The sequence below is a fragment of the Rhinolophus sinicus genome, chromosome 14 (assembly GCF_057876585.1).
Source record: "Rhinolophus sinicus isolate RSI-liver-muscle chromosome 14, RSI-T2T, whole genome shotgun sequence".
NCBI classification, from domain to species: Eukaryota; Metazoa; Chordata; class Mammalia; order Chiroptera; family Rhinolophidae; genus Rhinolophus; species Rhinolophus sinicus.
The window spans coordinates 2,472,941-2,484,160 of NC_142514.1; the positions used below are offsets into that span (position 1 = coordinate 2,472,941).

Consider the following 11,220-nt stretch of genomic DNA (forward strand, 5'->3'; position numbering starts at 1 on the left):
ATGAAGATGGTAAAGATAGCACCTGCTGTACCTAATACTATTCTTTCCAGGCAGTATGTGTATTAACTCATTTAATCCTCGTAACAACCCTGTATTATAGGGATTATTATCATTCCAATTAGGTAAGAAAACTGAGGTACGTAGAAGCTAGCATCCGTATTCCCCTGACTCCCTACTCTGATGACCTGTCATCTATCGGGCACTTTCTCATGTGCGGTGCTCTTCCCCACGGTGATACCTAGAAGTGTTACTTTCATCTTCTGTGACCGTTAGCTTCCCATTTGTCTCCCTGTCCCCCCACCTGGGCTCTTGGTGCCCCATCCACTCCTGCAGATGCCACTATGCTGCCCAGGTGCTTTCCTGTACAAAACATTCAACAGTAATTCAGCCATAGGGCAGCAGAAGCGACAACTGATTGTGTATGCAGCTTTATGTGCCCTGCCAGGGTTTAGAAGATGTAGACTTGGGGCAGGAGTGGGGTGAGCACAGGGTAAGGGCAGCCTGGGTGCTGGGGTTGCTCCTGGGGGGCTGTGTGGTGACAGCAGTTCTGAACCTTTGCCCCCGGGAGAAAGGCCTCCTTCCTGCTTTTGGAGCTGGAGCCCTGCGACCCCGCCAGCCTCCCAGCTGCACAGACACATGAAGAGTGTTTGTGTGTATCTTCCTGCCACGTCAGGGGAGAGCTATGGTGAAATACTTCAGTGTCGCATCCCCGGGGGACACTGGGACTTCAGAGAGAGACGGGAAAGAACCATTTGTTTTCCCTGCCTAAATGCCACGGGCAGCTTTTTATGCCCAAGCTGACAGGATGTGTCTAGTTAAGCATCATTGTGCTGAAGGAGTCGGGATGCCCGGCGGGGAGAGGGTGGAGGGGGCTTTCTCTCGGGAGGCTGGTGGTAGCTTCCTGCAACTGTAGGTAGAGATCTCTTGAAACTGGCGAGTAGACAAAACACTCATTTCTATTTATTCCCACACATTTAAATGGCACGTATGACACGTCACTGTTCCCATCAACTCGCTTCATCCTCATACAAGCCTATGAGGAAGACACTCATACCACCTCCATGTTGCAGAAAGAGACACCGGGCCTAGGAGGCCGAGTGGCTCCCAGGCCACAAAGCTATCAAGGGGCAGAGCTGGCTTTGCCTCCAGCGTCTGGGCACTCAGCCTCCTGCGTCATGCTCCCGTACGCTACTCAGTGTCTAGGATGTATTTCAATTATTTCAGATATGCTTTAAGCTTAATCTTTAAGATTTAAGCCTAATCTTTTAAATCCAGGCATATGGCGGGGGGCCGGGGGATGCTTGAAAATGCAGTGAAACGCCCAGAGAAATGTGCAGTTGGGTGAGGGCCGATGCCAGGGAGGTCGGCCAGCCTGGCTCCTCTTACCCCAATGATGGCAGGGCCACTGGCTAATTAGACAAGAGCTCACTCAGGTCAGACCAGAGACGGCAAGAGGGGTGGAGCCTGCAATTTTCTCTTGGGAGTGAAGACAGGGCTCAGGGAGTTTGCTCAGGTGGGACAGGTGGAGCGGGGTGGGCGGGGTCTGCTCCTGACCGACCTCCAGAGACCCCTGCTCTTCCTCCAGCATCACAGCCTGCAGACCAACCCCCCGTGGGGCAGCAGTATGAAACCCCAAGGCATCTGGTTTGGGGGCTGCCAGGCTCCTTCTAGCTTTACATTCTGTTAATCTGAATTCCTTGGTCAGGTCCATGCAGAAAAGAACTATGGTTCTCTTGAGCCCTGTGGCAAGCCCTCCCTTCTCTCCTTCCATCTCCACCTTCTACCTTGTGGATACTTCCTGTCCTGGAATGAAGAACGTCCCCAGGCTGACCGCAGGCTGTGACAAGGATGGAAACACACAGACTCAATTCCCTCCTGCAGAGGCTTGTAGAGCGTGTGTGAAGGGCTTGGGCAGCGTGGGTGGTCAAAAACGGGGCTCAGGCTGGGGTGCCCTGGACATGATGGAGGAGGGGCATGTCTGGGAGGGTCCATCACACAGAGATGAGGGATGGAAGGACAAGAATCTTTAAAATGGAGCGGATAGCAGTACCTGTCCCATTGGATAATTTCAAGGGTTAAACAGAATCTCCTGTAAAATGCTCAGCGTGGTACCTCCCACTTAGCGATGTCCTCAGGAGGTCATCCTCCAGTGGCCTGTAACTTTGGCATTATTGGTTCAGTCTGACTTTCAAAGGACCTGAGGCTCAAGTGGGGACCTGGAACCGCCCAGAGACAATGAGGTCCTTCCCCCGCTCCCCAGTGCTAATAGCTTCTGCCTGGGGTGGGTTGGTTCAGCCTGGAACACCATGGATAAACTTCAGGTTCTAGGAAACCTTGATGCATTGTCTCTAATACGTGGCCGAGTGGATGGCGGAGCGTAGGGTGTGTGTCCAGAGAAAGCTTCAGTGCCTTCATTGAAAGAGGTGACCTTGGGCCAAAGGGGCTTCGAAGCTCCGCCCATCTCCTGTCGTCCCAGCAACCTACCCAGAAGAAACTTGCAGATGGAGGTGAAACGTCAGCTTTCACCAGAAGAGCCCCAGTCGGAGTGCATGGCTGTGGTTTGGGGGTCACAGGTTCTGCAGCTTAGAACTTGGGTGTCCACTGGGGATAAACTGTGGTGGCAGAACAGACCCTCCCCTGCTTGGCAGGCAGAGGAATAGAGGACACCCAGGCCCAGCTTTTAGTAGATTAGCCCCAAGTACCGAGCACTGCTCCCCCCACTGCCCGCGGGGTGAGTGAGCAGGGGGCAGGGACCTCTGTGCCTCTGGTGGACCCCGTCCCCCCGGGAGGGATGCAGGGCACAGGCAGAGGGGCGTTGGGGTGAGAGTTCACGGGCAGAGGAAGTGGTTTCATTCATACAGCAGCAGGAAAAGTACCCTAATCATATTCAGAAGAAGGGGCTTCTATTCTAGAAATTACTCTGTGAGTGACGGAGCTGCAGGAGGAAACATCTCTGAGATTAGAGGGAGCACGACTGAGTCCTTCCTTCTCCCTGCCTCCCGCACAGACCCAGTCTTCCCAGGTTTGTTCTCCTGTCTGTCAGCTCTGTGCCACTGTCAGTCAAACCCACCATCCTGCCCCCAGGGTGTGGCTTTGCGTCTCTGTGACTTAGTTAGGGCAGGACCAGGAAACCACACAGCAGACGTCATTTTGCTGCTGCTGCTGCTTCGCTTCTCCTCAGCTTCTTCTCACGGGCTGAGTCCTCGTGTCCCCCTCCCCAGTTCACAGCCAGAAGCCCTGCCCCCAGGACCTCAGGATGTGACTTCTGTGGCTGGAGAGAGGGTCTACAGAGGTGAGTAAGTGAAGATGAGGTCGTTAGGGTGGCCCAAATCCAATGCGACTGGTGTCCTTATAAGAAGAGATGAGGACACAGGCACACACAGAGGGACGACCCGGTGAGGACACAGGAGAGGATGGCTGTGTACACGCCAAGGAGAGGCCTCAGGACAGACTAACCCTGCCCCCACCTTGATCTCCACACCCAGCCTCCGGATGGGAGTCAATCAGCGTCTGTCGTGCAAGCTGCCCATCTTTGTACTTTGTTACAGCAGTGCCACCAGCTCATACACTTCCCACGGAGGCAGCTGGCTGCGTGATGGGGCGTGGGGGTCCCAGGCTCCTGCTTCCAGCCGAAAAGGCTGCAGACCTGGGACTGAGTCAGGACCCAGTGCCCAGTGCCCCAGGCCAAGGGGGGGCCAGGAAGCCTTGGGCGGCGCTGGTAACCATCCCTCCCCATCCACACTGGCCAGACAAGCGGCTCTCAGACTTTGGTGTGTACCGGGACCATGTCAGGAGCCCATTTAAAATGCGGTCCTGGGAGACCCTGAGGCATGGACCTCGATGGGAAAGGCTTGGGGGGCAACAGGGGCACAGTCAGCTGCCTCTGCTGCCCCTTAGGTGTAAAGGCTGTTGACATGGGTTCTTCCCCTGCGTGACTCTAATATTGCTGCTGGCTTCCAAACCTCACCCTCAAACCTGTGCGCCCCCCTTGGTGTGTTTATGGGGAGGGTGCTGTGTAAGGGTGAAGGCTGCCTGCGTGGGCTGTGTGGTCAGCAGGCTGACCCAGGCAGAGGAAGCTGGGCAGTGGTGACTCTCTTAACTCCGTGAAGTGAAAGTGGAAGGGGGCGGGGGAGAGCTGGCTGGGCGGGGCACCCCGTAGGAGCCCCTTGTTTGCACCTGGGGGGTCCCCCGCTGTGATCTAAGACCTTTGACAAAGGTCTGCGGTTTCCCTTCAGTGCGCTGTCCACTGCAGGGCCTGCATTTAATAACGTAACCCTTCCACAGAGGAAAGGTGAGGCGGGACAGCTGTCGGCCGGGGAGCTGTCTGATCCTGATAAATGAGCAGTATCCTTCCCACTGGAGAAGTCCCAGCGTTAGATTAAACATATCAATCCTGTCTGTTACCTTCCCGTACTCGCCAGCTGGCACCTGGCCGGCCTCTGGGGACCTGTCTTCGATGGCCCTATGCGGGAGGTGATACGGCCTCAGCACCGACGCGGTGGTAACTGCCAGGAGTGGTCCAGCCTGGGAAGCAGCCGCAGACCCCGCAGCTGCTGTCCTGTGGTTGGTTGGCAGTCGCCGCCCCCTGGGGTCCTGTGATAAGCCGGCAGGAAAATGCTGTTTCTGTATAGCTGTTCATGTCTAGAGAGGCAGGCCCTGTCCCAGCGCTGTCCCTGCCTGCAGAATTGTTCTCCATCGATGGGGCCACCATGCCCTGGGGTAGGTCACGGCCGCACCCGCCATCAGGAAGCTGCCCTCAGCCAATGGCCGGTGGGGTGGGGTGGGGGGGTCATACAAGGTGGAAACAAAGCTGTAGGTGAGACTCTACAGCCAGCTTATCAGTGAAGCGTCAGAGGTCCAGCGAAGGCTTCTCTGCTCTGGGGGCATGCCGGGACGTCCCTTCCAAAATAAAACATAGTTGATGTCACCTTGAGCTTCTCATGGCTGAGAAAGATGCAGAAGTCTTGGGTGGCCCCTTTGGATTTGGGAGGCGGTGGGCTCCATACTCAGACTCTTCTGACCTATTTATCAAGACACAGAAAACTGCTGGTGTTGTGACGCAGGGTCCAGCCTGCCTCAAAGGCCAACATCCACATTGAATATTTCCTGAGCCTGGTCCCCAGGGACTGCGGAAGAGCTCCGCCCCCACCCTTTCGCGCTCCTGGAATTGGCTCTGCCAAACCCCCTTCCCCCCTGAGTAGGGCTTACCGGGACCCACGGTTACCTGGGGGAAGCCAGACACAAAGACCCCAAATTCCCATCTTGCCTCATCAATGAACTGCTTCGTCCCCACTGCTCCATGGGAACAAAATACGTGTTGGTGAAGCTGGGTTGAGTCTCTCCTTCCCCCAGGCCCCTGAAGCTGGTCCACCCTGAGCCTCAGGCGGCTGGCCCCAGGGTGAGTTATTTTCGGTTCCATCAGAGCACCTACACCCTTTATTCCACCTCCCACATCCTGTGCTGTCCACCCGTTTTGCTCTTCTCTAAAAAGAAAAGGCCATTTCAGCCGGACCTTCCAGGTGCTGGTACATCTCATGGTTGGAACTCCCCCGACGGCAATATCCACCACCCAACTTTGCAGTAACCCGCCCTCATTATAATAGGCCCCTCCCCATTATAACAGGCCCCTCCCCTATTATATCAGGCTCCTCCCCCATTGCAACAGGCCCCTCCTCCATTGCCATAGGCCCCACCCCCATCACAATAAGCCGTTTTGCTCTTTTGCAATAGTCCTTTAGAATCAAATCTCTCCTTACCTACGTTTGGAGTGTGTTTTTATCTGACACCAGTTATGTGCCACGGAGCCCCGGGGGCCCCGACAGCTCCTGCGTCTGGTGGTCAGGACACTTTTGCACCTGCAGGTGTGGAGGCTTGGCGAGCTGGGGTCCCGTCCCTTAGCGGCCCTGGCTCACCGGTGGGGTGCATGGGGGAGGCAGTGACTGGGATGAGGGGAAGGAGAGCAGGAGGAGGAAGCCCAGGGCTCTCCATGGCGGGGTCCGAGCCTCCTGTACCCTGGTGACACAGATCCCAGACGTGAACGCGAGGGTCTTACCCAGGACCTGGCCCCACAGGTACCCTATTTACTGCAGAAACTCTGAGTCCTGAACGAAGACTCTGGAAAAACCTTTCCTTCTGGAATCAGGCCCATCTGGTGGGTCCTGGGAAGGGCTCATTTCGGGGAACGTCATTTCTCAGACGAGGCACAGCAAGGCCGTTTCCATCCGCTCACGTCCCCCCATGCGTCCCCTGTCCTGTCTTAAACCACCGACTTCAGGCAGAAAACTCAGTCTGTGTGGGTTCAATCATGGATCTTGAGAAGATTTATCGCCCTGTCACCTGGCAACACTTGCAGCGTCCCTGCGGGTTGACGGGGTGTGACCTCCGAAAGCCCACAGAGAGCAGCTGAGAGAGGCGCTTGCCAGAGCCCGGGAGCTGCAGAGGCTGCCTCACTGATGACCCGATGGCCTGATGTCTGTCACGTGTAAGCACTGCATTGGGGTTCAGCCCTCCTGTGTCGTCCAGGGTGGATGTGATGACACCTGACAGGTGGCAGCTTCCTGTTTGGCCCTCGCTTTGGCTCACAAGGGAAGATGGGCCTTTCCACATTCTCTAGGGGCCGGACGGAACGACATGAATCTCGTGCTTTCTTCCCTCTTGTTTTATTGATTAAAAACAAAGGAAGACTAAACTGACTGGTTCCCTGGACACTGGTCCTGTCATCTTGTCCCTGAGGCCAGACACAAGGAATGGGTCCTTTCCTTCATTTTACAGCACCCCTCCCCACGCCCCTCCCCCACGCCCTCCCCCACGCCCCTCCCCCACACCCCTCCCCCACGCGCCTCGCCACCTGACCTGGTGCCCTACGCGTTGGTAACAAGTCCTGAACAGTGACTTAACCTTCTCTGGTTTCTCCAGTAGAACTTGCCAGTCAACATCAGTCAAACATCTTCAAGTGTTTCATTCAGGCTTATTTGAAGGGGTTCAGGCCACTGCCCGTCTCTAATCATCGGAGCCCCGCCCCCACTCTGGGAATCTTCGCACTGAGCTGGCCCGTGACAATCACAGGGGAGCTTCTCTAGTTTTTATTATCATCATTTTCCGCAGATGGACGGAACCCTTCATAAATGTTAACAATGACAAATCACCGAGCCCAGCGACACCACAATCACATAATGACTGTCATTACCCAGTGGCTGCTGATAGGGGGCTGAGCAGCAGGGCCGGCCGTCCTGCAGGGCCAGCGACAGACTCCTGAGTGGCGGCCCCCAGATGGAGGAGGCCCGGGGCCCTCGGCGCTGCCCCTCCTGGGCTGTGGTCCCACCAGGACCGTGAGGGTGTCCTCTGCTCTGCGAGGCCAGAGCCGGGGTGCGGGTGGCAGGTCCGTGCTTCAGGGTCACCGTGAGCTCCCTGTGGCTGCCATATCGAAATACCGCCAACGGGGGCCTACAGTGACAGAAATGAAGTCTTGCAGTTCTGGAGACCAGAAGTTCAAAATCCAGAGGTGGGCAGGGTCCGTTCCGTCCGAACTCTGGGAGAAAACCCGCTCCAGGCCCCCCCCAGCTTCTGTTGGCTGCAGCCCCCCTCGCTGTTCCTTGCTTGTACACCCACCATCTGACCTCTGCCTCCCTCGTCACGGGGCCTCGTCTCTACTTCTGTGTGTTCCTCCTCGTCTTACAAAGGCCCCCGTCGTTGGATTAAGGGCCACCTTGACCCAGTGGGACCTCATCTTAACTTATTGACGCCTGCAAAGACCCTATTTCAAATAAGGTCCCATTCACAGGTTCTGGGGGAGGGGCATGAGTTTTGGGGTCACTATTCAACCCAGGGCAGTGGTTGAGTCAGGATTTACCCCGGGCCCCTGACCGTGAGCCGGCACCCTGTCCTGCAGGCAGCAGGACTCTCAGCCGCTCACTCTGTTTGCAGGACCCCAGCCCTGGCCAGATGGATGGAGCAGTTTGCTGCACGTGCCCTGTGTTGGGGGACCGAGCGGAGGAAGGGTGCTGCGGAGTCCTGCGGCTTTACAGGAAGGAAGACCCGAGCTATTTCCTAGCGTGGGAGGCTGGGGAGCCTCCTCAGTGGAGACTTGCCTGCAAGTCACAGAGCTGAGCCTGCGAGGCGGGGCCTGGCTGGTGGGGAGGAGAAGCAGGCAGGTGGGCAAACAAGAAAAAGGTGGCCAGCCGCTTTTGGAAGCACCAAGAGTTACTTGAACAAGAACCGAAACCGGACAGTGTGTCTGGCAGGTGGGCGAAGGGGCCCCTGACAGTGGGGGTCTGGCCTGGTCCTGCCGGGCACTTGCTGGCGTCTTTCTCCTGCTGATCACAGGAGGGTTCATGACATAGCAGCATCAGATGGGACCCCCTGTGAGCACAGTCAAAAATGTCCGAACCTCACAATGCCCGGTCACCCCCGCCCTGAGCACTATAGGTGCCCAATACAGCTATAAACTCACTGCGTGGTCCCACCCGCTAGCTAAGAACTACCGATGCCACGTCACTGGGTCACCCGCTCACCCCGACAGCATCCAGGCCAGAGCCAAGCCCAAGTCCCTTCCCCACATCAGCCAGTACCAGCCCAAATCTGTGGTAAGTTCTCTCTAACCCCCTCTCCCTGAGGAGTGTGACTTCCCTCATGTGAGGAGACAAGAACCCCAACTTTGTTCAACAGTGGGTGCCACCCTGCGACCTTTGGGGGCCAAGCCATTCACACAGGAAATAAGTGTAGCCACCAGTGTGGGCATGACTTTGTGCCTGGCACTGAGTGTGCTGAACATATTTTGTCTCCATTTCCTCCACGTCAAGCCTTGGGGCACTTACCACAATAGGGGAAACTGAGGCACAGAAGACACTGCTTTTTGCTTGAGCGTAGCTATACTTACGTGTGTATTTACAGCTGTATCCGATTATGCGTATCTGTGTCTGTGTATCTGTGTGTGCTTACACCTGGTCATACCTACCTGTACCTATGTTTGTATCTACATTTACATCTGGTTGTATGTATATCTGTGTCTGTCTATGTCTGTATCTGTCTCTATGTCCACGTCAATATCCGCCTCCATCTCCGTCTCCATCTCTGTCTCCATCTCATCTCTTATCTCTCTGTCTCCATCTCTACCTCTGCCTCTGCCATCTCCATCCACTTGTGTATATTTATATCTATGTGTGTACCTGTGTCTACTTATGTATTTTCAACTTTACCAGCTATTGCAGATGAGGAAACCGAGGCCCAAAGATGTCACACAACTCACCCAAGGCCCCCCTCCATTTGTGAGCTGCGAATCCCAGTCTGGCCCCACGGCCGGTGTTTGTCGAGTGCTGCTGCACAGCGTGGATAATTCATCCATGGCTGTCTCCCCGGAGCTGTGCCCACACAGTGGGTGTTCAATAATCACCTGTTGGACGAATGAGGGTGTGAATGCATGAGAGAGATTGCTGCTGCTGGGAGTGTAAATTGTAGCAACGCTTACAGAGAACAATTTGAGAATATCTAGTAAAATTGAAAAGACATGTTCAACAGGCCGTAACATCCCTCTTGGGGATAAAACCGGGGAAAACATTTGCACACAAGCTTAGAGACACGTAAAAGAATATTCAAAATACTTTTTGAATGTTGTACCGATATGTGCTGTTGTGAGATGGAACCAACCTAAATGTCCGTGAACGGGGAGAGGTTTGGAGAAGTAAATGATGGCTCAACCCTCGGCGGCAAGTGCCGTGCCGCAGTTAAGACATAAATTACACAGCTATTTACCAACATGGATGGAGCTCAGAACTCAACTATAAAAGAAAAGCAAGGTGTAAAAGGATTTGCATATTATGTTATTTATGTGAACTTATAAAGTACTGTTAGTGATATCATATAGGAATATATTGACTATACCGGGGGTGCCAAACAAATATATGGTCACCGTTGCTCAAGCAGCAGTTCGCCATTATTAGAAGTGTCTGGACGCTGATGGTAACCGCTCTGAGCACCTCTTGTAACTGCAGAAGTCACACGTGACTTGTATTCATCTTTTGTTATAGGTATACATCGAGTATTACAATTTTAGTAGTTTTTTCCTTTCTTAAAACGTGTATACGTTTTTTGGCACCCTCTGTATGTGTATGCACATATATTTATTTATATTTATATATATTTTTATGTACTTAGAGAGGGAGAGAGCTAGAACAAGAAGAGCGAGATTGAGAGAGAAAAGAAAGGGAGACAGAAAGAATAAAAACTTGGCCAGGAAGAAAACGCCACCTTGGTGGGGGGCCAAGCGTTGGGGCACATCCAGCTCCGTCGGTAACACGTTAGTTTTAGCAAAAGGCCTGATGTACATGGAACAAAGCGTGGGCCCGGGTTTCCCGTGGGGTGTGGGTGCACAAGCGTCTTCAGGTTGCTCTTTGTTCCTGCTCTCCAGCCTTGCAGAACTAAGACTGTGTGGGGAAGAGAATGCGGAGTTCCCTGGGCTCAGCGGGGAGGGAGATGCTGGCGCTGCTTCTGTGGCCATGTCGGGGCAGTGGGAGAGGAGGTGGGCAGGCGGCAGGGGCCGCACAGGGGCCTGGACCCTGACCATGCGTGTTAAGGACTTTTATTTCATGTTCATTGAAATGGGAAACCGCAGAAGAGGTGGAGGGGTAGGTTTGTGTTTTTTAAAGTTTTTTCTCCCCGCCAAGGGGTGATCGGGTTACACACGTGGTGTCAGGTTCGGGGGAGGCCTCCCCAACTTACCACATGTTGGGGGCTGAAAAGCACAGAACTTTATTCTCTCACAGGCTGGAGGCCAGAGTGTGAAATCCAGGTGTGACAGGGCCGCACTCCCCCCACAGGGTCTCGGGGAGGGTCCTCCCGCCTCTCCCAGCTCCTGGGCTTGTGGCCGGGTCCCTCCCGTCTCTGCCCGGCTCATCACGGCCCTTCTCCCTGAGTGTGGGTCTGTGTCTGAACATCCTCCTGCACAGGGGGCTCATGGCACATGCCAAGTATTTGCCTCTTTTCCTGGGTCCTTTTGCTAGTGACCCAGCTCTTGAGAAGGAAGGGAGAGGGAGGGAATGCGAGCGAGAGATCGGGAGCTAGAGATAGAAATAGAAGAAAAGGACAGGAGAGGAGAGGAAAAGAGAGACTCATGTTACGTAAGGAGGGGTCAGGGTCATCTGAAAAGTTAGACAGGACTGGGAACTTGTCTACCTTCCTGGAGCCTGTCGTCCTGTGACTCTGGGCTCTGTGCTCTAGCCTCTCCTC

General features: G+C 54.8%; 1 long non-coding RNA gene across 1 annotated transcript; it reads left to right on the plus strand.

Annotated features, from left to right (window-relative positions):
- Positions 1–1,559: 1,559 nt before the first annotated feature.
- On the plus strand, positions 1,560–9,660 carry LOC141572359 (uncharacterized). Its single transcript, XR_012497717.2, has 3 exons — positions 1,560–3,292; positions 7,924–8,240; positions 9,198–9,660. It is a non-coding gene; the product is annotated as an uncharacterized LOC141572359 (long non-coding RNA).
- Positions 9,661–11,220: the final 1,560 nt, after the last annotated feature.